Consider the following 27,774-nt stretch of genomic DNA (forward strand, 5'->3'; position numbering starts at 1 on the left):
AAGGAATGGAGCATCAGCCAAGCCCTGAACAATGGGCTCCTTTCTCCGGCTGTCACATGAACAGCGTTGTGTTACAGCTATTGTCCCTCCAAGCATAGACGGAGAGGCACGGGTTCTCACAGACCAGCTATTCTCTCCGACCCCCTCTGACCAAGTCACTAAATACTAGAAATGAAGAGAAAAGGAAAGAATATTTGTGCCTTTGGAGCAATAGAGCCCTAATGAGGATTATTAGTGTACACACAGACCACCTGCGTCAGAAGACCCTGTCAGAAACACCCATCCCCAGGGCTCAATTTGGCAACACGTATACTAAAAAATACACAGCCCGGGGCCCCACTGCACACCTGCCTGCCAGTGTGTGCTCAGTCATGTCGAACTCTTTGCAACCGTATAGACTGTAGTCTGTTAGGTTCCTCTGTCCATGGGATTCTCCAGGCAAGAATACTGGAGTGGGTTGCCATTTCCCCCTCCAAAGGATCTTACTGACCCAGGGATCAAACTCACATCTCCTGTATCTTCTGCATTGCAGGCGGACTCTTTACTACTGAGCCACTGGGGATGTCTACAATACTAAAAATACCGAGGTCTGGGCTCCACTGCACACCTACTAAATCAAAACTAGAGGTAAGCCAGTATCTGCCAGTGATTCTTATGCTCCTAAAGTTTGAAAGCAGAGGCCTCAAGCATTTCTCACCTCGCTGATGGCCTGATTTTGCACACCTATCTGTTCAAGGAACACACAGGAGATGAGAGGATATTGAAAGGGCATGTACTTCACACTGTGGTCATCCAATCTTCATGTCAGGAGAAATGACTGCGAGGAGAGAGAGGAGAAAAATGAGGGCACCAAGTAATGTGGGGAATGAGACAGGAAAGTTAAAAACTAATAATAATGACTGTTGAGAACATAATAGAAGTTGGGGGTAGGAACAGCAATGAGAAAAAAGGAGCAGATAAGGGGAGAATTAAAGGAGGTGCTGAGAAGAGGTGGCAAGAATACACAGAAGAACTGTACAAAAAACATCTTCACGACCCAGATAATCACAATGGTGTGATCACTCACCTAGAGCCAGACACCCTGGAATGTGAAGTCAAGTGGGCCTTAGAAAGCATCACTATGAACAAAGCTAGTGGAGGTGATGGAATTCCAGTTGAGCTATTTCATATCCTGAAAGATGATGCTGTGAAAGTGCTGCACTCTATATGCCAGCAAGCTTGGAAAACTCAGCAGTGGCCACAGGACTGGAAAAGGTCAGTTTTCATTCCAATCCCAAAGAAACGCAATGCCAAAGAATGCTCAAACTACTGCACAATTGCACTCATCTCACACGCTAGTAAAGTAATGCTCAAAATTCTCCAAGCCAGGCTTCAGCAATACGTGAACCGTGAACTTCCAGATGTTCAAGCTGGTTTTAGAAAAGGCAGAGGAACCAGAGATTAAATTGCCAACATCTGCTGGATCATCGAAAAAGCAAGAGAGTTCCAGAAAAACATCTATTTCTGCTTTATTGACGATGCCAAAGCCTTTGACTATGTGGATCACAAAAAACTGGAGAATTCTGAAAGAGATGGGAATACCAGACCACCTGACCTGCCTCTTGAGAAACCTGTATGCAGGTCAGGAAGCAACAGTTAGAACTGGACATGGAATAACAGACTGGTTCCAAATAGGAAAAGGAGTACATCAAGACTGTATATTGTCACCCTGCTTATTTAACTTATATGCAGAATACATCATGAGAAACGCTGGGCTGGAAGAAACACAAGCTGGAATCCAGATTGCCAGGAGAAATATCAATAACCTCAGATATGCAGATGACACCACCCTTATGGCAGAAAGTGAAGAAGAACTAAAGAGCCTCTTGATGAAGGTGAAGGAGGAGAGTAAAAAAGTTGGCTTAAAGCTCAACGTTCAGAAAACTAAGATCATGGCATCTGGTCCCATCACTTCATGGGAAATAGATGGGGAAACAGTGTCAGACTATTTTTGGGGGCTCCAAAATCACTGCTGATGGTGATTGAAGCCATGAAATTAAAAGACGCTTACTCCTTGGAAGGAAGGTTATGGCCAACCTAGATAGCATATTTAAAAGCAGAGACATTACTCCGCCAACAAAGGTCCGTCTAGTCAAGGCTATGGTTTTTCCAGTGGTCACGTATGAATGTGAGAGTTGGACGGTGAAGAAATCTGAGTGCCGAGGAATTGATGCTTTTGAACTGTGGTGTTGGAGAAGACTCTTGAGAGTCCCTTGGACTGCAAGAAGATCTAACCAGCCCATCCTAAAGGAGATCAGTCCTGGGTGTTCACTGGAAGGACTGATGTTGAAGCTGAAACTCCAATACTTTGGCCACCTCATGCGAAGAGTTGACTCATTGGAAAAGACCCTGATGCTGGGAAGGATTGAGGGCAGGAGTAGAAGGGGACGACAGAGGATGAGATGGTTGGATGGCATCACCGACTTGATGGACATGGGTTTGGGTGGACTCAGGGAGTTGGTGATGGACAGGGAGGCCTGCCGTGCTGCGATTCATGGGGTCACAAAGAGTCAGACATGACTGAGCGACTGAACTGAACTGAAGCAACCTGGCAGAGGCTGCACCTTCAGCAAAGGATGAATGGTGAGAAAGTTCCAGTGGTGGGACAAACAGAGGACAAAAAGCAAGCATGTTTCATATTTAGTTCAAAGTTTTAAGATGGGAATTTCCTCCATAGTTTTAAGCCTTAAAAGTCAGGCACTAAGAGTTGAATGTTTGGTAATATTGTATGAAATGAAGGAGATATGAAGTGATACACATGGTTGGGCTGATGACCTCATGCTAAAAAGACAGTACAGTGGTGTGGCAAGGTTATCTCTAAATTAAATTTCTTAAAGGAAAATATGAATTCAGATCTAGATGATGTTAGAAGAAACTTAAGTCCTGTCTCCATCCACACCCCTGAAGAAGCTCTACAATGGTTGAAAGAACAGTTTTCTCATTTCATACCTTCTCATGGAACAGGGGCTCAGTTTTCACTTGACTCTCAATTGGGTGCCCCAAACCACATTGGGTTTATATAATAAAATAACTGCAGTATAATATGAGGGGCCCCTTTAATGCACATAAGTGCTGTGGGAGCAGGTAGAATCTAGTCCTATAGTCCCAGATGTGGTTGTCATAAAACAATTCTCAAATGTTAACTCATTACTCCTATGGAATGGTTTAGTCACTATTGCTTAAAGATGTCTTACAAATTCCTGCGGCCATGTGTTTACACTTCCCTGTCTAAAATGCCTCATTCACTCAAGTCATCTCTCCTTCAAGGCCCCACACTAATGCATATATTTGCAATTTGAAAGATGGTAACGATAACCCTATATGCGAGACAGAATAAGAGACACAGATGCATAGAACAGTCTTATGGACTCTGAGGGAGAAGGGGAGGGTGGGACGATCTGAGAGAATAGCATTGAAACATGTATATTATCATATGTGAAACAGAACGCCATTCCAGGTTCGATGCATGAGACAAATGCTCAGGGCTGGAGCAATGGGATGACCCAGAGGGATGGGATAGGGAGGGAGGTGGGAGGGGGGTTCAGGATGGGGAACACATGTAAACCCATGGCTGATTCATGTCAGTGTATGGCAAAAACTACTACAATATTGTAAAGTAATTAGCCCCCAACTAAAATAATTAATAAAATTTAAAAAAAGGCCCCACACTGTCAGGACGCCTATGGCGAGCACACAGCCCTCTCTCTAGGATGAGCCCTCAGAGCCGCTCTCAGAACTGCACCCCAGGCCCTTACTACACCCAGCCTTACACCGTCACTGCAGTTTTTTAATATATATTTTTTAAGGCGAGTATCTTGGTACTTGAACATAGGGTGTATCCCTATGTCCTATATACGCCAAACACACATCTGATGGAGCCAAAATAAAACTCACTCTAATTACTTTCTTATAGAACAAAAGTCACATCTTATCACTGATTCCTTGTGAAAAAAAAAAAATGAAGTATCCTTCACAAATATCAGTGGGAATAGATAATTGAAATTTTTCGTCTTGATTGTAGAATTAATCCTCCAAACCCAAAACAAAGATTTCATACTTTTATTTTGTTCTGTGTGAAACAAACTAAATTTGCGGGGTTTGATTTTCAATTTGCCATTTTTTTTTTTTTTTTTTTTAAGACAAGCATGATCCTTTACTAGAAGGTATTTAAAAGACTTTACGGGAACGATCATCTGCGGTGAGGTTTTAGAACGAAGCCAGTCTATGCAGGTCAGCCAGCTGGGCCAGAATGCCAAGGACAAGGCGCTTAGTCACCCTCTAGATGGGGCCTCCTTGCTCCCAAAGATGTTTTTAACAGATGCTGATATCCTGTGCACATATATGTCAAGGTGAAGCTTTCTATACTGAAATACTGTTTCTTTGTTTGGGAAGAGGGGGATGGTACCATTTATTGCCCTCTGAATAGGAAATTGAAGTGGTTAAAATGCTTTACATAGTTTCTTTATCTAGGAGTATAAACCATTGACAATGAAACAAAAGAGGAAATCACTAGTAATGAACATCCATAATGACAGGATATATTATCACATTCACACTTTTCAGACTGGTTAATGGCACAAAGTATACGTCATCAAATAGAAGCCACATGGTGACCTGCAGTTTTACAAATAAAGTTGTATCAAGGAGAATAACACTGGTTTGCAACTTAGTTTTTCCTGATAGCATAAGAAATCCTTTTATTAACTGCTATAAATTAATCTTCTGCAAAAACTATTTTGAAAAGGAGAATGATTATAGTGAAAAATAATCTTAAATTGGGAAGAAAAGGGAGTCAAGATAAATATAAAATCTTGGGAAATTCAGAGAGAGAGAATAAATGAGTGAATGAGTAAAGAGATTAGGAGATCAGTTAAGAGACCTATGAAAGTACAGCCAGATGCAAGCTTAAATTAAGGTAGAAAAAGTTCATACTAGACACAATTGAAAAAGAAGACAAATCAACAGAAGCTAGTGAATCTTGTTTTAATTCTTAAATCTAAGTTAATATTTTTAATGAAATACTGGGTACACATCCTTGAGAAAATGAGAGCCAAGGCAGTTCTTAATATTGCTTTGTTTGAAGTGCAAACAATCTGGACATTTGTACTTAATTCATTGATGTTCCTACCTTCCTGCTCTATGTCATTGGAAATCTCTTACATCAACCTATGAATGAACATTGCTTTGTTGTTTATTTTATGGTGTTGTTGTCCATGAGCTAAAAGTTCAATTTTTGAAGCATTACCATCTTTGTCATTACCTTGCAATTTGTTCATTTGTTAAAACAGTATTACATATTTCCATTATTACAAAAAATGAGTGGGAAATGAAAAAAGTTTAAAAATAATCATAATTATAACAAGACTTTGTCTCATAAACTTAAAATGTGAAATGAAGATGGAAGATATTAGGCATGCCCCAAATGGCAAATCTTCAGTCTGAATCAGATACTTATTTAATTTGAACAAGTTAACTGGGACTCAAATAGGAGGAAATATCAAAATTATAGAACACTTAAAAAAAGAAAAATTAAAGAAGAAAACACTGAATAGTGTGTCTTAAGTGGCAAGATGTAGTTAAAAATTTATAATATGCTTTTCTCTCTAGGCCCAGCATCCCTTATAACATGTAAGGCTTTGCATAACCTTTGGACCTATTTTTAGGACTGCCTCCTACTCTACTCAAGTAGGAAAAACAATATTGAATGAGTCATCATGTTTCTGATCAAATATAAAAACAAATGGAAAGGTGTTCTATAAACTAAAAAGCACAGGGTAAACCACTACAGTCCCCTGACATTCACAACCAAAACTATCCCAAAGGTATGATAAATTCAGCTCTTGAATCATACTACGGATATAGTTTTGAACTTACAACATTAATTCGGTGGCATCTGGTGTTTCATAAGTCTTCTTAGGATATTCTGTCTTGTCCTTTTTCCACTCGATGTTATTAACTTTGTAGACTCTGTCTAGCCAAACTGTAAATTCTTGAAAGGCCTGTCCACAATCCTAAGTATGTACCTAGTGACTAACCCAAACACTTGGTGTGTCAGTAAAAAGTCAAATGCATTCATTCATTCATTCTTCCTCCACATTCTTTAGGCATTTTTTAGGTTAACTACTACGTGCCAGTCATTTGCATAGAGGCTTAGAAGAAGGAATGATAAACTCCCCAATCAGCTGGAAAAAAAATTCAGGTAACAGAGTTGATAGTAAGATACAGTGTGATAGATGCTGTATTAAAATTATCCACAAAGCAGAATAGGGATCCCAGGAGATACCACTGTTAATGCGAAAGAACTAGGAAAAGCTTCACAGGAAAGGTCTTAATTAAACTGCATCTTGAAGGATGAGTAGGTCGTAAGAAGTTAGTTAGACCAAAAAGAGGAGCAAAGACATTTCCTGCAGAGGGAAAAGCACACATAGCCAGCTCAGCGAGGAGAGAATGAGGCAATGCATTCTTTAAGAAATAGTAACAAGATCAACATCAACGGGGCTGAAAGGCTGAAGAACAGGGTAGCAGAGAAGTAACCCTGAGAAGATGATGCAAAGTTGTCTTACATATGGTGTTAAGAGGTTAGGCTTTATGCCATAAGTCAGTGTTTCTCCAAATGTGATTTGAGATCACCGCTACCAGATTCATTTGGGGATCTGCTCAAACGCAGATTTCTGGCCCTTACATGCTCCAGAACCTGCATTTTTCAATAAGTATCCAGGTGACACTGACGACACCAACTGAGGAATTGCCAAAGATTATTAAATAAGGGAATGACACGATCAGATGTGTATTTTACAAATAACGCTATTAAACAATCATGAGGAAAGTAAATCCGTGACTGCTAAATGAGCACATGCAAACTTGGGTTTGCAATAGAGCCATCTGGGGAACTTGTAAAACTGCAGACTTTCCACATCTCACCCAGGACTTACTGCACCTGAATCCAAGTAGAGGGAGCAAGGATTTATATTCGGTAGAAATACATGAAATCACAATTTTACTGGGGTCAAAAATGGTCAAATTTTAGCAGTTTCTCACAGATCCATCTAATACTTTTAACAAGTCCTCCTCTATGTTTTTGATATACATCTGAGAATAGCCGATGAAATACAAGCAGAGTCAAATGCTTTTCCTTTTTTATTAGCAGTGTCATTATTCAATTTGACTGACATGCAATGAAGTAAGTGACATAATTTATGAACCTAAAACAAATGTTAAAAGAAAAAGAGGATATTCAAAAAACAACCACCAATGAACTAAGGCAGCTAATTTAAGGATGTTAGAGCCAGAGGAACACCGGAGATTACACAGCTCTTTCCCTACCTCCCCACACATGATGAAGCTGATGGGAAAAGCGCCCTGCTAAAGGTTATACTGCATATTTTTTTCAATCCCTCAGCGATATAGGCTCTTCATTTTAGCAGGTATTGAAATCACTAGAGCTAAAGAGTGTTGGGGACTAATTTATAGAGTGATAATGCCACATGAAGTTCTAAACTTGTGTGTGTGTGTGTGTGTGTGTGTGTGTGTGTCTGGGGAGAGGGTAGGCATAAAGCAAATACTTGTGCATTTCCATTTCTAAAACGAAGCACACAAATTTAAATAATATAGAACCTAGAACAGTGCTTGAACTGTAATAGATGCTTGATAAATATTTATTGAACAAATGATTTGAACTCTAAAAAAAATAGGTTTAAGCAGGCATAGTAAAGCAACAAGTTTCTAAGGCACTATAGTTTACAGGTTGTAAACTGAGTGTAGACTTCCCACCTGCTAACCTGTCCCAATCACCTTTTGACACTCAAGCACGACCCGTCCCCTACAAATCCCAGCCCTGCAATATGCACCTTTCCTCTAAACAGGCCCCAGCAGCAAGCAATATAAAGACCATGTCTGGGCAAAGTTTGACAATGCAGCACATTCTAGGTGGGAGTGTAGCCTAGATGAGCACAGTTTTCAAAGCTCATCCAAACAGAAAGAATGGCTAACACTTACTGATAGTTAACAAAAACTATATCATCACAATACGAGTTAATAATGTTAGAATAAAAATGATGATGATGCTAATAACAGCTAATATGTGCTTACTATTCCCAGGCATGTTAGCATTCCACACACACATCAACTTATTTAATCCTTTGAACTACCCTCTGGTATGAGCATTGTTATTTTTCTTATTTTGCAGATGAGGAGAGAAAGGTTAAGTAATACCCAAAATCATATAACTAGATAGTGGCAGAGTTAGCAGTTTCCCCCAGGCCCCCTGGTCCCAAAGCATCCCCTCTATTGAACACTCTGACCTCAAAGCAGGACAGCAAAAAGTACCCTGCAAGCTGACCTCTTGGAGTGTTAACATCAGAAAAATGATCTAGTCCTAGTCTTTTCATTCATAAGAAGTGAAACATCACATACAGTGAAGACTATATACAAAGTGAGGCTCAGAATATAAAGGAGAAACGCCCGGGAAGCCTACTTTAGGACTAATAAAATCTCAAACTTTAACTCTCCCCTGAAGAATTTGGATTCTCCTGTGGGGATATTTTCTAAAGAAGTATCAAAGATGTCACTACATTTCATTTACTCAGTGGTATCACTCATTTCCAGAAAGAAAGACAAAATACTTTCGTAAACCAGGGGTAAAAGTCCTAGATCCAAGGAATTGAAAAGACCAACAGGAGATAGATCTTTGCATGGTAACTATACTGGAGGAGGAAATGGCATCCCACTCCAATATTCTTGTCTGAAGTATCCCATGGACAGAGGAGCTTGGCAGGCTACAGTCCATGGAGTGGCAAAAGAGCCACACGACTGACCCACTAACACTTTCACACATGGCTGGAAGAACCGCCCTTCCCAATATCCCCTGAGGTACCAGGTATTCAAACAGGTAAGAGACACCTTCAGTTTAACTCACCCAGCCTGTGATCCTGATGCCCCCTAAAAGACAGTGAGAGCACAGGAGGAGGGAACATCCCAGTCTGACAGCACAATCTTAATATCAAGTCCTGGAGAAAGAGAAGTTTAGACAGCAAGATCCCAGAGGAGAAGCAAAGTGGATCTGAGAGCAAGGACCCCACCAAAACTGTTTCAGTCCCACTCTCCCCAAATCTCCCTACACACATCTATGACACTGGTCAACAGAGAATCAACACAAACAAGGAAATACAAGGGCAGAAATTATGCAAAATAAGATGTGTAACGGGGGCATCTCACGAAAAATACTCCAAGAAGTTGTACCCAGCTCCTAGTACAAGACCAAATCCAAACACTAACAATAAACCCTGGAAACCAGTAAACAAGCCAGACCGAGCCCTACCTCACGGGGCACCCGGGGTATCCTGGCTGAGGAAAATCTGCCCCCCATCTGGCCAAGGTCCAGCGGCTGCCACAAGGGAGTTTGCCCAACTCTTACCGGAGATCCTGAGATTCACAGTGCAACACTTTCCCCCGGGTTTTCACGCAGCGCCAGCGGAGAAACAGAATCTGTTCCAAAAGGCGCAGTTCGGTTCCGAGCAGCGTCCCAAAAAGAGCGATACTTCAGAGTCTTCGTTCAGGCTTAGAGGCTCGGGAAAGAAGACGGGTCTCCATGCGTTTCCAGACCCCTAGTTTTGCGCACCGAGAAAGTACTCGCTGCAAACTTGAGTCAGGTTTTCTCCGTCTGGCCCGAGATGCTGAAGGAGGAAGGGAGTAACCCGAGCCCCGCGCGGGATGCGAGCAGTTGCCGCTGCTGCAGCTGCTGCCGCGGGACAGAGACTGCTGTGGGGGGGGGGGGGGGGACGTCGCTTGGCGCGGCGGGCAGTCCCTAGTGTGACCTGCAGGATCCTCCCGGCCCGTTCCTGCGCCCCGATCGCGGGCTGTCCCTGTCCTGAGCGGCTTCCACCGCCCGGAGAGACTCCGCCAATAGTCTGGCTACTAAACTGGCACACCTTGGGGCTACCTCGTGGGGTTTACCAAGGGGTAGCGGAGAGGATGCCCGTCTGAGTCCCAGTTCACTCTCACGGCCCCAGTGTCAAAGTCCCCAGGGGTGTTCTGGACCCCCTGTGAAGATTGGGGGGAGTGGGGACAACACCCGAGCAACCAGCAGGAGTGGATGGCACGTCCCCAGCGGTGCCAGGGAGGGAGCGCAACCGCGGGACAGAGAAGGGAGGAGTGACCTAACAGTACAAAAGTGTGCGCTGCAGCAACAAAGTGGTTGGAGAGGTGGGGCGTGGGGTGAGGGAGTCCGATTTACGGAGGCGGAGCGGCAAGAGAACTCCACCGGCCAGCAGCAAAATCCCTCCAGGCCAGCTAAGACTTCCCGGGCGGAGATTTCTTGGGGAATGGCTCCCTCTGCTGACTCTCCAGGGAGACCCCAGGAGACCCAATGACGGAAAGTGAAAACGATGAAAAGGCTTTTTCCCCATCTGTGTATTTGGGGAGACATGAATTTTGGAATCTCCTTCTCTGATCACCATCCTCTTTCTTAGGAAACAATTAACCTGCATGAGAACGACCTGAGAAGATACACACTTCTTATCCATGGAAAGTTGTTAGCTTTTTTTTATATATATATATTAAGCTGAATTCTATCCTCCCCACTCCCCAAAAGACTTATGCTCCATATTCACACCAGATGAGCCACTCCTGTTCCTTACATTAATATAAACTCTTTTTAGAAAGACCTCAAAGTGTCAGACTACTTTTTTGGGCTCCAGAATCACTGCTGATGGTGACTGCAGCCATGAAATTAAAAGATGCTTACTCCTTGGAAGGAAGGTTATGGCCAACCTAGATAGCATGTTTAAAAGCAGAGACATTACTTTGCCAACAAAAGTCCGTCTAGTCAAGGCTATGGTTTTTCCAGTGGTCATGTATGGATGTGAGAGTTGGACGGTGAAGAAAGCTGAGCGCCGCAGAATTGATGCTTTTGAACTGTGGTGTTGGAGAAGACTCTTGAGAGTCCCTTGGACTGCAAGGAGATCCAATCAATCCATCCTAAAAGAGATCAATCCTGGGTGTTCATTGCAGGGTCTGATGTTGAAGCTGAAGCTCCAATACTTTGGCCACCTCATGCGAAGGGTTGACTCATTGGAAAAGACCCTGATGCTGGGTAGGATTGGGGGCGGGAGGAGAAGGGGATGACAGAGGATGAGATGGTTGGATGGCATCACCGACTTGATGAACATGGGTTTGGGTAGACTCCGGGAGTTGGTGATGGACAGGGAGGCCTGGTGTGCTGCAGTTCATGGGGTTGCAGAGAGTCAGACATGACTGAGCGACTGAACTGAACTGAACTGAACAAACGCATATGGGACCCCAGTCAGTAACAGTACAGGGCAAACAGTCCCTGCTCAAAGTTATACTTGAATGGAATGAATGAGCATGTATATTTGAAGCCCCTCACTATTCTCTTGATCACCCCTGGAAATAAACAGTGGAAGGCTGTTTCTGTTTGTTTGTTTACCAGATAACATCACCCTTTCTTCTGGTTAACAGTAGCTTCCTTCCTTTTTCTTGAGGGACCACCCCTGCCACATTTAGGGCATTCTGGATGGGAAGGTCATTCAGGATGGTCCAGCTTTTCTGAGTACAAGAGTGGGCACCTGACCTAAGCTAGTCCCCTCAGACCTTCTCTGCCAGGAATACTAACTCTGACCAGAGCAGGACAAGGAGGAATAAATCTAGTGTTGATTGATCCATATGACAGTGTTCTAGAGACTGGCCATTAGGTCATGTCATTTATACCATAAAGCTCCCTGCTTTATGCTTTATGAAACCTGGTTACTCCACTTCCTTTGATTTTTTTAAATTAACTTTATTGAGATATGATTTACATTCAATATATTGCTGTCAAAGCAAAGATAGAGTTTGAGAAGTTTTGAATAATGTACACACCCGTGGAACCACTACCACAATCAAGATAATGAACAGTTATTCCCAGAAAGTTCTCTTTTACTCCCTTTGAATTCAGTTACCCACCTCATGTTATCCCTGACCCACTCAACTGCTTTCTGTAGCTATAGATTTGTCTTTCCTTCCATTGTAGAAGGTCCTTCTACAATGGAATCATATAATATGTATTCCTTTATGTCTGACTTTTTCACTCGGCATAATGTTTCTGAAATTCATCAAAATAGTTTGTAAAAGTAGGTTGCTTTCTCTTTATTGGTGAGTATTATTCCATTGTATGGATATACTGCCATTTGCCCATTCACCAAATGTTTTCAGTTTAGGTTTATAATAAAGAAAGCAGCTAGGAACTTTCGTGTAAAAGTTTTTTGGACATATGTTGTTATCGCTCTTATTTCACAGGAGTGGAATTACTGGATTATACAGTAAGTGTGTGTTTACATATATAATACAGATTAACTGTTTTCTAAAGTTAATGCATCACTTTACATTCCCAATAGCAATGTATGACAGTTGCTCCACATTATCATCAACACTTAGTATTGTCTGTCTTTTTATTTTAGCCATTCCATTGAGTATATAGTAGTATCTCATTATGGCTTTAATTTGCATTTCCCTAATGACTAATGATCTTCCCAGGTAGCAAAGTGGTAAAGAATCTGCTAATGCAGAAGATGCAAGAGACAGGGGGTTTGAACCCTGGGTCAGAAAGATTTCTTGGGGGTAGGAAATGGCAACGCACTCCAGTATTATAGCCTGGGAAATCCCATGGACAGAGGAGCCTGGCAGGCTATATTCCGTGGGGTCGCAAAGAGTCTGACATGACTTAGAGATTAAATAAGAACAAAAAATGACTAATGATGGTGAACAAAGATGTTTGCCACCTTTTCATGTGCTTGCATTCCATTAGTTCTTTGATGAAGTATCCAAAGTTTCTTCTCCAATTTTTAATCAGATCATTTGTGTTCTTGTTGTTGTATGAATTCTCCACATAGTCTGAATATCAGGCGTTTGTCATATATGTGTACAACAAATATACTGTTTCAGTTTGTCTCTTGCCTTTTAATTCCTCAATGTTTCTTTCAAACAACAGGGTTTTTTTATTTTGACAGTCTAATTTATCAGTTATTTCTTTTACAGCTGTGTTCTCCATGTTTTATCTAAGAGATCTTTGCTTACCCCAAGGTCATGAAGATTTTCTCCCACTATTTCTTCTAAAATTTATAGTTTTAGCTGTTATGTTTAGGTCTGCTCCATCTACTTCTGCTTCACTGACCACCCTACAGCCTTTGGGTATGTGGACCACAACAAACTATGGAAAATTCACAAAGAGATGGGAATACCAGACCACCTTACCTGCCTCCTGAGATACCTGTATGCTGGTCAAGAAGCAACATTTAGAACCGGACATGGAACAATGGACTGGTTCAAAATTGGGAAAGGAGTACGTCAAGGCTGTATATTGTCACGCTGCTTATTTAACTTCTATGCAGAGTACATCATGAGAAATGCCAGGCTAGATGAAGCACAAGCTGGAATCAAGATTGCCAGGAGAATTATCAACAACCTCAAATATGTAGATGATACCACCCTGATGGCAGAAAGTGAAGAGGAACTAAAGAGCTTCTTGATGAGGGTGAAAGAGGAGAGTGAAAAAGCTGGCTTAAAACTCAATATTCAAAAAACTAAGATCAGGTCATCTGGTCCCATCATTCCATGGCAAATAGATGGGGAAACAATGGAAACAGGGAGAGACTATCTTCTTGGGCTCCAAAATCACTGCAGATGATGAAATTAAAAGATGCTTGCTCCTTGGAAGAAAAGCTATGACAAACCTAGACAGCATATTCAAATGCAGAGACATCACTTTACCAACAAAGGTCCGTCTAGTCAAAGCTATGGTTTTTCCAGTTGTCATGTATGGATGTGAAAGTTGGACCATAAAGAAGGCTGAGTGCCGAAGAATTGATGCTTTCAAACTGTGGTGCTGGAAAAGACTCTTGAGAGTCCTTTGGATTGCAAGGAAATCAAATCAGTGCATCCTAAAGGAAATCACCCCTGAATATTCATTGGAATGACTGATACTGAAGCAGAAGCTCCAGTACTTTGGCCACCTGATGTGAACAGCCAATGCATTGGAAAAGACCCTGATGCTGAGAAAGATTGAAGGCAAAAGGAGAAGGGGGAAGCAGAGGATAAGATCGTTAGACAGCATCACTGACTCAATGGACATGAATCTGAACAAACTCCAGAAGACAGTAAAGGACAGGGAAGCCTGGTGTGCTGCAGTCCATGGGGTCACAGACAGTTGGACACTACTTAGTGAATGAATAGCTACAAGATAATAAGACTTTGATTTCCAACTTCTTCCCTTTTTTCCCAAGATTTACTTAGCTTTCCTAAATTTGGGGTTTTTTTAAATCTCCTACGTGAATTGCAGAATTAGCTTTCAGTGTTTAAAAACTCACTTTGAGAATGCCTTGAATATATTGATAACTTCAAAGAGAACTGACATGTTAGTTGAATCCTCTAATCTATAAACATGTTGTATTGCTCCATTAATTTAGATCATTTTTAACATCTCTCAGCAATATTTTAGTTTTCAGCATGCCAGTTTTTCACATATTTTAAAAAATTTATCCCTAAATATTTTTAAATTTTTGGTGCTACTGTCAACAGATTTGTTTTTGAATGTCAGTGTTTAACTGTTTGTTGCTAACATGGAGAAATACAATGGAATTTTGTACAATAGCTTCATATGTTGCAACCTGACTAAATTTACTGGTTAGTTCTAGCAGTTTTTCTAAAATTCTCTAGGATTTCCTACATACAAATAAATACAATTTTGCTACTTTATTTCTCTTTCTTGTTTTATTGCTCTGGATAGGATGCCTAGGACAATGTTGATGTTAATGTTGATAAAAGTTAAAATCTTTGCCTTGTTCTCCATCTTAGAGCAAAAATAAACCATCTTTCACCAGGAAGTAGGATGTTAGCTGTAGGCTTTTCATAGACACCCTTTATTGGTTGAAAAATCCCTTCACTAAAAGTTTCTACCATAAATGACTGTTGAATTTCATCAAAAGTTTTTTCTGCATCAACTGAAATGACTGTATGGTTTTCCTCCTTTATCTCATTAATTGAATTGATTGTTAAAACTGCATTGACGTCCTGTGTTAAAGCCTACTTGGCCAATGTGTATTACAGGCTTTGTGTACTACTGGATTTGATTTGCTAAAATTTTATTCAGGTGTGTCTATATTCAGAAAGAATATTGGTCTATATTTTTTATTTTCTTGTGACTCTTTGTTAGGCAAAAGATTCATTAATATTTTGATCTATTCAATGGACCTCATAGCCCCATTTTAGCATAGTGATAAATGTCCTGCAGACCTCTCTGTAAAGATAGTGCCCTGAAGGTCTTCTGCTTATATCATCACTCTAAAGCCTCCTGCCCACACTGGTACTCCAATTGCCTCTTTACTCATGGACTACAGTCATGGGCTTTAGTCACGGGCTACAGTCCATGGGGTCGCAAAAGAGTTGGACACAACTTGGCAGCTAAAACAACAACAACAGCATGGGCATGCAGGGATAGTAGTATTTCTGTGGGAACACTTTGGACCACAATGAGCCACATAGGGACCTGGAGAGTGAGCAGCAGCTCAGTAGATGCTTTCTAGTTCACAGGCAAGCAGTGCAGGGAGTTGTAGAGGGTGCAGCACTCACATCTCCTGCATTAGCAGGAATGCTTTACCACTGAGCCACCAGGGGAGCCCCACCTGTCACTAATTACCAGTGTTTTACCAGCACTACAGAGGGTTGCCTTTTGATGGCTTAGAGATGGTAGAATAGCTCCAGCCTGGGCAACCCAGCAAACTTCTGTGCTCACCAGTGGATTGAACTACACCTTCTCCAATGAGGTCTGAACCCCTTCCAGTTTTGTTCTTTCTTAAGCACTTTGTCAGCCCTAGAACACCATACAGAATTGTCATATCTAATAGTCACTTTTTACCAGAGTTAATAATTCATTACATGAACTCCCCCGCCCCGCTCCGTTTAACCCAGTGTAGTTTCTATCTCTTTTTTTTTTTTTTTTAATTTTTATAAATTTATTTATTTTAGTTGGGGGCTAATTAGTTAACTGGACCCAGACTGATCCATTATTGGGCTTACCTGGTAGCTCAGCTGGTAAAGAATCCACCTTCAATGAAGGAGACCCCGGTTTGATTCCTGCGTTGGGAAGATCCCCTGGAAAAGGGATAGGCTACTCATTCCAGTATTCTTGGGCTTCCCTGTGGCTCAGATGGTAAAGAATTCGCCTACCATGTGGGAGACCTGAGTTTGATCCCTGGGTTGGGAAGATACCCCAGAGAAGGGAACAGCTTCTCTGTATTCTGGCCTAGAGAATTCCATGGACAGAGGAGCCTAGCAGGCTACAGTCCATGGGGTCGCAATGAGTCGGACACGGCTGAGCAACTTTCATTTTCACTTGGTACATTATAAGGTGTGACCTTTCTGGGATCTCTACTGAATGTCCCTAGATGTTCACCTAAGACTATTTACCCTTCACTCTGTTTAACAGTCCCTCGAGGTCTCTGGGAATTGTTCAGCTTACAGCTTCTTGATGGGGGTGTACCTGTCTTGTACAGTCTCACCTTATTCATCCTGGGTTATTATTCAGCAACAGAAGGGCTCTATGCAAGTTTATGGAGGTTTTTCTTGGTTTAATTCTCTCCTCTTTTAGTACACTGCTCTCCAAATTCCAGCCACCTCAGCCCCTCTGAATTCCAGTGTCTGTCTCCTGTGCTCACCTGCACTGCGGTCCAGGAAATACCTCTAATCAGAAAGCCAGAGTGATCCTAGGGTTCACCTCATTTGCTTATTTTTCCTTTGGGACCACAATCTTCTTGCCCAGTGTCTAAAAAGAGCTGCTTTCACTTCAGTTGTTCAAAGCAGGATCCTAAGATCAGTCTAGTTAACCATTTATGGTCAGAAGGAGAAATTCTTTGCCTTTGATTTCTAGGAGCTACTCTTTGAGCAAATTCCTTCACATGTTTGGTATGTTTTTATTTATTTTCCTTGAGTTGGATAGACTTGGTTTCTGTTGCTTGAGAACTCTGGGCAATACACATGTGGTACCCAAAATGAACACATAAAGCATTTCAGATAAAGCCTGAACAACCTGGATCAGAGTGAAACTTTTAGTACCTTTATTCTGAATACTATAAGCATTATTCATATAAGATTAAATGGGATTTTTAATTGGTGACTCTACTATTCTGTCAACTATACTATAGAATTTAGAATCTACTAAAACTTCAATTATTCCTCATGGTTGTTATTAAGTCTGACTTTTTAAAATATTATTTATATAATTAGTCATAGCTTTCATAGTAATTTTATAGAACTATTCATTTGGCCCTATGAAATTCTATTTTTATATATGCAGTCCATTTTAGAACTTGTTGAGATCTTGGAGGAGCTAATTCTTATCATAGTATACTGGCAAGGGAGTTCAAAATCAATATATTTGAAGTTTGATCAGCAAGCCACAAAGCTCTTGAACAAATACCTATTAAACATGTGGAACCAGGTGAAAGTCAAAGGCGTATTCTGACAGGGATTTCATTTTCCATTTACAGTTCTTTTCATCCCGTAGTACAGTCATTTAACCACTTACAAACTCTACAACTCTATTACATCAGCCCACATTCTTCATCTGACCCACAAGGATGTCATGGGATACTTTTTTCAATTATCTCATAAATCCAAATGTATTCTCATTCCTTCAATTTACCTGTCTGATAATATTTCCAGTAAAGAAAGTGAAGTCAGCCTAGCAGGTCTGCTTCTTAGCAAACAAGATTGACTTCTTATAGCCATGGCCTCCTCTCTGTAGAGCTCTCAATCACGTCTTTAAATCTATGATTTAAAAGCTCACTTAGTGACAATATACTTGTGTTCACAGAACACACCTCCCAGTGGCTGACAGTCAGGCCTCCCAATGGACTGCTGGTAGCTTCGCATCCCTCTGATTTGTTTTGAGCCTTGGCTGCCATTTTCTTACCTGCTCACTGCCCCCTACCCCATATAGGTTACCATTCAGTACTCTGGATGAGGCTAAAGAGAAGTGGGTCTCTTTGGTAGCATCCTTCTCAGCTGGGAAATCGGGCACTCCCTCACAAGCTCTCTCTCTCTCTCTCAAGGGAGTAATCATGGGCTCCTTTGGCACTGAGCTGTACCACACTGAGGGAGGGGTGACATGGATAAAGTTAAACCACTTCTCATATCTTTTCCAATGAGTCCAATCTTGGATTATTTTTTCCTCCAGTGGTGTGCTAGAACTTCCCCACTGGACTCTTGGACTTCTCCAAAAGCTTGCTCAAAAGTGGGTGACTGTCAAAGGCAGTATTCTCCAGGGGCTCTTGGACCTCAGCTAAGAGGAACTGAATAGGTTCACAGGCCACTTTACAGTCCACAGCCCAGAGCAAGGTCTGTATGCCTAGTACCCGATGCACAGGTGGGCGAGACTCCTCCCAGATCCTTTGGTGTTTGATGCTAGCTCCCACAGCTTCCACGGTCACTTTTTGTCTATGAACTGAAGCCAAATTGTTGTTGGGAGGTGGGACTATAATAAAGGGAATCTTACTGAGCTATCTCTCCTATGTCACTCTCTCCAATTTTTTTTTACTGTGACCCACAGGAAGAAGTACATTTTTCACCATAATCAAATTCATATTTCATAGGTATATGATTGGAACAAGTTTCATCAAACAACACTTACTATATGTCATGTCCTCTGATAGTCTCTATACTCTAGTGCTCCTCAAATGTCAATGTACATGGTAAACAGCTAGGGATTTTGTTAACATGTAATTCTGATCCAGTAGCTGTGGTGGAGCCTACATTTTAACAAACTCCTAAGGGGATATGCACGTCTCTTGGATGCACCTTGAGTAGCTAAGCTCTTTTTCATTTTATTTTGTTTTATTTAAGTGCTAAATTACTGTTCAAACTTTCAAGTGTATCTGGACTATCAATTTGTAAAAGCACTACGGGTACATTTCCAGCTGTGACACTATGCTTGGAAAAGCTCTTGAATCAACAACATGGCTATCTAGGATATTCTTGTAAAAGTCTATGTGTGATGTGGTATCATGCTTGGAAGGCTTTCAACAGAAAACAACGTCATCTTCCATATATTAAGGCCAGAAAGTGACAGAAGTAAAGGGATTGACATCTTCCTGACCTTGCTTTTTAAAACTATAACATTTGACACAATAAATAAATCTATTCCAATTAGGAATATATAAATCTAAGCACTATTCATAATAAGGATCTTCATAACCGTATAAGAAAAGAAAATTACAGAAAAAGTGATGAATATCAGGAAAAAAGAAAAAAAATTTTCCTGTGGTGTGTGTGATTTGCTGGTATGGGGTGATTTCCTTTAGTCTGCAGTATCAGTATTCACTACGTCAGTGAAGGTTCTTATTTCAAGTAACAAATGTCAACTCTAACTTAATAAAAACAAAATTGGAAGAGGCTAAACTTGAATTCAAGTAGGACTTCCTCTAGAGGGTCCCAAAGACTCAGAGCAGAAACAGCCTAGTCATGCTATTTCCACCTGGATTAATGAACTTGAATAATTTTTACTGAGTCTTGACACCACACTCTCAAGATCACAGTCATAAGAGAGAGCATCCATTGGCTAAACTTGGGTTTTGCATTCCCTCTTGCCAGACCTGGGATAACATGAAGTATCTGGCCCTTTAAACTTCTATGGGAGAAGGATGATTTGATATACCATTCCTCTAGGAGTATAAAAAGGTAGGGCAAGGAAATGCCCCAAAAGTAAATCTGAGTGCCATTGGGAAGAGCAAATAGGTGCTGAACCACAAATTAACTCTATATGACGAGGACTTCCCTGGTGGTCCAGTGGCTAAGCCTCCATGCTCTCTATGCAGGGGGCCTGGGTTCCATCCCTGGTCAGAGAACAAGATCCCACATGCCGCAACTAAGAGTTCACATGCCACAACTAAAGATTCTGCATGCCACAATGAAGACCTTTGCAGTCAAATTAATTAATTAAAAAAAAAAAAAACTATACATGACGGAGCACTGTGAATCAGCAAGGGCACTTATTGCAAGTACAACAGGATGGTGAAGGAGGTTTTCCAGTTGTTTGGGAATTGTATCTGTAGTCTCAGACACAAAGAGAATAGAGGCTGATTGACGCACACTTAAAAGAATGCATGTAGATACAACCTTCGCAAAACTTAATAATTAAAAAGAAAACCAAGCTCTGATAGCACTATCAGGTACTACAACACACTCCCCTCCCCACCACACACACACACACACACACACACACACACAATGTCTATCCCTGTGTCTCCATAGGAAAAAAACTAAAGAATTCCAGAAGAGTTGACAATTCCTGCTGTGTGGAAGTTGCCACCCAGATGGTGATTTTTCTCCTCCCCATATTAGAGCGAAGGGAACTATTTCTTCCCTCCCTATGGCAAGTTAACTTAAGATGTACGGGAAGGCAAGGAAAACAATCACAAGCTGAGGAGTGCTGGCCAGAGGCGGAAGCTGGCATCGCCACCCTAGGCAGACTTCTGCTTACATAGAGCAAGCAGCTCTGCCCATGTGTTAGAAGAGGAGGAAAGGTGTTGTCAAGGGACAACAGAGTGAAACTCCTACTCCCACTGCTTCATGATATGAGAATGCCTGGGAAATTATCAATCTTTAAAAAAGAATGCTCAGGTTCCCTCAGGGCCAAATGGATACCACGGGAGGTAGCTAGGCTTAAGCAATTTCGTCACAATCTAGCCTAAAAGGGTTGACTGCTAGTGGGAGGTTGCAGCGGAGGAGCAGGAGCTGAAAGCACAGAGGGCAGAAGAACTTGGGTTGTGAAGAATCACTCATGTTGGAGGCCTGGGCAACTGAGGCCTCTCTGCAAGCCTTCCTGAAGAGCCCATGCGTGCACTCTACCTCTGCCATATCTCGATGTCTCCTCTGCAGGCCGAGGACTGATGATCCAATGTTAGTCCCTTCCTCAGTTCTGCCTCCAGGACCCAAAAATCAGAAAGAGACAGGAAAGATGAACCCAAAAGATGAAGGAAAAGAAGGAAGTGGAGGAGGGGGAGATAAGCAAAGCACACCAAACCCCCCAGGTGGGACCATCTGCACCACTGGTCACACCTGGACCAAGGGAGGGGAGGAGTGTGAAACTGGATGCGAGATTCAAGCTGTACAGTGGACTATACTGTCCTCGATGTTCCGAAACCTGAAAGTCTCTGAAATGCTGCAGGAGCTGCCCAAGATGTTGTGAAGGGACAGAAAACAGTTCTCCATCAAAGCACACCTGGAGAAAGAAAATGAAGCAGTTTCATGCTAGGATCCCACTGAGCTCAGACTCTCCAGTAAACTGGTTACATGGCGAAAGAAACTGACTAATTTAAGCAGAAAAATAATTTATTGAGAAGCAACTGGGGTGAGCTGGTGAGATGCCAGGCAGGTTGGAGGACTGGCTTGGGAAGGTGCCCAGGGATAGTGAGGTTTCACACTCAGAGCTAAAATCACTTTGTGGAATTGGTCTCGGGAAGCCCTGCCCCAGTGCTGGATCCAGAATGACAGAGGTCTCTCCACCAACCCCTCCAGCGCTAGACACCCACTGAGATCACCACTGCCTCTGGGAATGTTGTTGCCTCCCCTGAGCTGCCGGGAAGAATTCTCCTTTGTCCCAGTTACCAAGTCAAAGTCCACGGCAAATACATTCAACTGGCAGAGCCACAACCCAGTGGCAAAGGGGTCCAAAGAAGCGAGTATTTGTCCTTTGTGCTTCTATACCAAAAGAAAGGCTCTTCCTCTCATCAACTCTCACAAGCAGGACTGCTATTAGCCTCTACAGTGCTTTGTGCAAATGAAGAAGATGTATGCCTCCAGTTAACAAAATTAGAAAGAGTATTTCCTTTCTCCAGTGCTTACATGCCACTGTCGGGGCTTAGGGGAGAGAGCACGCCTGGATTTTAGCCTCACTTGCCCTCTCTGCTGGGAGCCTGTGTGCAGAGCACAGGCTACACAGCTGTATGCAGTAACCCTGCTCATAAAGTGAATCACTCTCAAAAACAACAGCTGAGATGACAGGTATGTAAAGGAAGATATTCAGCTAAGGGAAAAAGAGATGGTTAAGAAATAATGAGCACATAGCTTGATGAAGACCAGCAAAGAAATGCTATCACGGACCCTGGACAAGTGAATAAAAACTAGGCAAAAATCCTGATTATCCTGAATAATCACTTAGTGTGAAACAACCACCATCAATAGCAAAGTCTCTCTTCTTGCACCACGTGTGGAATTTGGCCTCCAATGAATGGAGGCACCTAGCGGTGTGACCTAGGGTAAGGCACATTCCAATCATCACACAGAATTCCTTGGAACCATTAAAAGTTTAAATAAGTACACTACATAAAGATTTACATCAACTCCCCTCCTCATTCATGAAGTAACTTTCTCATGCTTAACAAAAAGAGATTAATGAAAATGTTTATATACTTTCATGTTAAAATGAACCATCAGTTGTTCACAATTGCTACAATAATTCAGTCAAGTATTTGTGAAAGAAAAGGTGTATATCATTTTAAAACTGCTTTATAATTACATAAAACCATTTTTGTATTAAAATTAAATTAATATTAATTTATTAAAATTAATATTAGTAAGTTATTCCCATTTTTATTCTGAAAACAGTAAAAATCATAAAGACAAACAAATTGACTAGATCATTCCATTTGACTAATTGAGGGAGAAAAGTAGATGTGATTTAAGGAAATGACTGGACTATACACCTTCCTATATCAGATCAATTTTACTGTGTGTGTTGTATAGTCAGTGCTTCTGGGTTGGTTGTTTTTTACAGATGCTATGTCTGGAGTTTTGACAGTAAAGAAGTGGATTGAAAATCTATTTGAAGGAAATTGAAGACAATAGAAAGACAGGTATTCGACACAGAGTACTGACAAATCTTTTAAATTTTGCTCTCAACTGCAGAAGAAAAGTGAGAGTAATTATTCAGGAATGTAGGATCAAAGAAAGGTTTTCTGGGGTAGAAGGAATTAGGATGTTTGTGTATCCTGTTGAGGATGAGCCAGTGTGGGTGGGAAAAAAGCTCACTGTCACTCTAACACTATTTCTGAACATTCTTGGCTATTTTAGCCACCATCCATGGCCATAATGCCTTCATCTTGCGAAACTAAAATTCTATACCTATTGAATAATAATTCCCTATTCCTCTTTGCCCCTAGCCCCTGGCAACGACCATTTAACTTTCTGCCTCTATGAATATGACTACTCTAGTTATCTCACATAAGTAGAATCATGCAGTATTTTTTGTCTTTTTGTGACTGGCTTATTTCACTTCGCATAATGTCTTCAAGGTTTATCCGCTTGCAGGATGTGCCAGAATGTCTTTCTTTTTTAATGCTAATAATATTGCATTGTGGTATCTACCGTATTTCATTAACCATTCGTCTGTGGATGGATGCTTTGGTTTCTTTCAGTTTTTGGCTCTTGTAAATAATGCTACTATGAACATGGATTGACAAAAGTCATCTTGGAGAGACCCTGTGTTCAATCTGGGAGTATAAATACCCAACAGTGGGATTACCAGATCATATGACAGTCCTATTTTTTACTTTTCTAAGAACTGTCATACTGTTCTCCATGTGGCTGCACCACTTCACAATTTCAACCAACAGTGCACAAGGGTTCCAATTTCTCTACATCCTGCTGACACTTACTTCCCTTGTTTTAAAAAAAATAGTAGCCATTCTAATATGTGAGAGATGCTATCTCACTGGGGTTTTGATTTGCCTTTCCCTAATGATTGGTTATACTGAGCATCTTTTCAGGTTGTTGGTCATTTGTATCTCTCCTTTGGAGAAATGTCTATTGAAGTTTTGTACTCATTTTTTAATCAGGCTGTTTTTAAGTTATAGGAGTTCTTTATATACTCTACTGCCTTCTTGCCCACCTTGCTCTGGACACATTGGTCTCCCTTCTTTACCTCAAACCCCAGCCGTGTTTCCCCACTAGAGCCCTTGCTATTCCCTCTGCCTGGCATGTGTGGCTTGGTCCCTCATCTTATGTCTAACCCAAATTGTGCCTTCTCATAACTCATCCCTGCTTCCCTGACACATTAACCTCTTTTAAAATGCTCTACTTTTTCTTTTTTATATATTGCTTTTACCTTCTAATATCCTATATAATTTATTCATATTTTACATATTCAAATATAAACTCAAGGACAGGCATCTTTGTCTATTTTCTTTACGGATATATTTCAAGCATCAAATGGAGTCCTTGTGCACAATTAATTCCTCAAAAATAGTGAATATACTTTAAGCAAAAAAAAAAAAAATTTAACTTGGTAGAGGATTTTTACTTTCCACTTGGAAATTATCTCTTCTAAGTAGGAAATTATTCTAAGATCAGAGGGTTCTGAACATGAATTTCCTTAATTCATTTAATAATTTGCCCAAACCACAGAGTTGCACAAAGATGGCTCTCGGAAGATTTAGTCTTATCTCTCAGATTATAATAATTATCTCACTCTTGCTATAAAAGTCAAGAAAAGGAGGAGGAGATAAAGAATTAATTAATCAAGGCTTTTACTTTTCTGAAAACCCAGGGAATTTTTATCAGCTGCTTTGTTATTTACCCAGCATTACTCTCTGGAATATCAATACTATATCCTGAGATTTACAGCCTTATATGGCCATGATGTATTCACACAAGTGAAGAGCAAGTGCCCTGAAAGAGTCATTGCTTATACTTCTTGTACATTAATTCACTTCGGAGCCTTCATATTCAGGAATATCATTCACATTGAAACAACAGAAGACTGCTTTACTAAAATACAGTGCCTTGCAGCCTTTCTCATAATACACTAAGATGACAGTTATGATCATATAGCATCCTGGGATACACAAGGGAATTGGAGTCCTTGGCAAGGCTTCTGACGCCACCTAGCCCTGCTCGGCAGCATCTGTAGGACTGGTTGACCGACCTGATGAGAAGCTCTTGCTAGGTTAAATGATGTTACAGGAAGTTACTTCTTACCAGTTGGTGGGTGAAACCAATTCTCTATTACAAACGTAATTTATAACTTCATATTGTTTTCTTCATCAAATATTCTAACAAATATATTTTCCTACATAGTCTACTTTCAAAATTTCAAATCAACAATGCTTTGAATTTTTTTTCAATACTACCTTTTCTTTAAACTTATCTTTTTAATTGAAGGATAATTGCTTTACAGAATTTTGTGGTTTCCTCTCATACATCAACAAGAACCAGCCTTAGGTATACCCGTGTCTCCTCCCTCCCAAACCTCTCTCCCATCTCCCTCCCCACCCCACCCTTCTAGATTGTCACAGAGCCCCGGTTTGAGTTCCCCGAGTCATACAGCAAATTCCCATTGACTATCTGTTTTACATATGGCATTGTAAGTTTCCATGTTACTTTCTCCATGCGTCTCACCCATCCCTCCTCCCTTCCCCCGTGTCCATAGGTCTGTTCTCTATGTCTGTTTCTGCATTGCTGCCCTGCAAATAAATTCATCAGTACCACCTTTTTAGATTCCATATATATGTGTCAGTATATGATTTTTAAAATAAGAATTTGAATACTGTAGGAAAGCTCCTCACTCCTTCTGTTGGGTTTGTCTATTTGACATCCAGTCCACTGGAAAAACCTTTCTATCTCTTCCTTACATTGCAGAGGCTGGAAGCCTGAGAAGTATATTTCTCTGATGCCCTAGCCAGCAAAGTTTTGGATGCATATGTAGGCTCTATCTTACAGATAAACTCAAGTATGATACTTGAAATGCAGCAGGGAGGCCGGAGTCATTTTTCTTTGCTCTCTGGCAACAGTAAAAGGCATAGCAGGAGCCTTCTAAATGCGAATTTCTGGAGTGGCTTCTCTCTCCCCTGCTATTCCACTCATCTTGAAGCTACAAAGCACCAGGAGATGGATAGGAGTTTCTTTCTTTTTTTTTTTTTTTAATATTTATGTATTTATTTTTGGTTGTGTCAAGTCTTAGTTGCAACACATGGGCTCTTCGTTGCAGTGCTTGGGTCTCTCTCTCTCTAGTTGTGGCACATGGCTTAGTTGCCCCACAGCATGCCCCTAAGCAGAGAGCTTAGGTCCCTGGCCAGGGATCAAACCCACATCCCCTGCACTGAAAGGCAGATTCTTAACCACTGGACCACCAGGGAATTCCCAGATAGGAGTTTCTTACGTGATCTTAATGCTACCAACAAAGGCTCTGTAACTTTCTGTGGTGATGCACCTAACGGCTAGTGGTAGTTCTCTGTCTCACCTCCTTCAGCCCCTGTAATGGTTCTGCAGGCACTAACTGATTGTATTAAAGCCTCTGCCTGAAACAACTACAGTGCTTTTTATATTCTTGTCTGAGCCGTGACTGAAATAGTCTTCTCAGGAAACAGACATAGAAACTCCACTTCTTTATATAATACATGTAATAAACATTCAGCTTTAACATTCATTTTATAGGACAGGTATGTGAAAACACTCTAAACTTTTTTTCCTGTTTATGAATAGGATGTAATGACTAGCACAGGGCTTATCTGCTCACATCTCAGCCAACTCCCATTCTTTAAACTTGCCATTAAACTACCAACGAAGACTACGGTTTCTGCTCCAGTTCTTTTTCAGCCAAGAAGAAAATTTTAAATATCAGGCTTATAATGTTCAACTTCTGTATTACCCAAAGCGCATGACCAGAAAATGAAAGGAATATAGATCACTAAATGAAAATAAAGAGCTCTTTCTAGAAAAAAAAGGTGAATGAATTCAAAGCAAATGGCAAATATTCTCTACCATCATCTAACTACCTAAAAATAATGAAAATAATCTTTTTCTTGTATATTACAACAAAACAAATTTCAAACTGTTAAAATAATTATACTAAAACAAATGACCCAATGGATTAAAGACCAAAACTTAAGACAGGACACTATAAAACTCTTGGGGGAAAAAAACATAAGAACACTTTTTGACATAAATCACACCCACCTCCTAGAGTAATGAAAGTAAAACCAAAAATAAACAAATGGGACCTAATTAAACCTAAAAGCTTTTGCATAGCAAAGGAAATCATAGACAAGATGAAAAGAAAAGCCTCAGAACAGGAGAAACTATTTGTAAACAAAGCAACAGATAAGGGAATTATCTCCAAAATGTATAAAGAGCTCAGACAGCTCAGTAACGAAAAAAAAAAAACAACCCAATCAAAAAATGGATGGAAGACCTAAATAGACATTTCTGCAAAGAAGATGTCCAGATGGCCAACAAACACATGAAAAGATGTTCAACATCACTAATTATTAAAGCTTAGTCGCTCAGTTGTGTCTAACTCTTTGTGACCCCATGGACTGTAGCCCACCAAGTTCCTTTGTCCATAAGGATTCTACAGGCAAGAATACTGGAGTTGGTTGCCATGCCCTCCTCCAGGGGATCTTCCCAACCCAGGGATTGAACCTAGGTCTCCCGCATTGCAGGCAGATTCTTTACCATCTGAGCCACCAGGGAAGCCCCATTAATTATTAAAGAAGTGCAAATCAAAGCTACAATGAAGTATTTACCTCATACCAGTCAGAATGGCCATCATCAAAAAATCCACATACAATAAGTGTTGGAGAGGATGTGGAGAAAAGGGAACACACCTACACTATTGGTGTGAATATAAACTGATACAGCCATTATGGAAAACAGTCTGGAGATTCCTTAAAAAACTAGGAATAAATCTGCCAT

At 40.9% G+C, this 27,774-nt stretch overlaps 1 protein-coding gene across 6 annotated transcripts in view; it reads right to left on the reverse strand.

Annotated features, from left to right (window-relative positions):
- The window catches only part of MEGF10 (multiple EGF like domains 10), a 536,959-nt gene that overhangs the window by 162,161 nt on the left and 347,024 nt on the right, over positions 1-27,774 (reverse strand). For 2 of the 6 annotated variants that reach the window (XM_081504090.1, XM_081504087.1), the window contains exon 1: positions 9,452-10,152. The exons of 2 other annotated variants lie outside the window; for them this stretch is intronic. The gene's annotated coding sequence lies outside the window, so the exon portion shown is untranslated. Of the gene's footprint in view, positions 1-697; positions 818-9,451; positions 10,153-27,774 lie in introns of those variants that run through there. 2 more of the 6 variants (XM_081504089.1, XM_081504086.1) reach the window with 2 other exon arrangements.

Source organism: Giraffa tippelskirchi, chromosome 6 (assembly GCF_054371585.1).
Source record: "Giraffa tippelskirchi isolate mGirTip1 chromosome 6, T2T-mGirTip1v1.2.pri, whole genome shotgun sequence".
In the NCBI taxonomy this organism is placed as follows: Eukaryota; Metazoa; Chordata; class Mammalia; order Artiodactyla; family Giraffidae; genus Giraffa; species Giraffa tippelskirchi.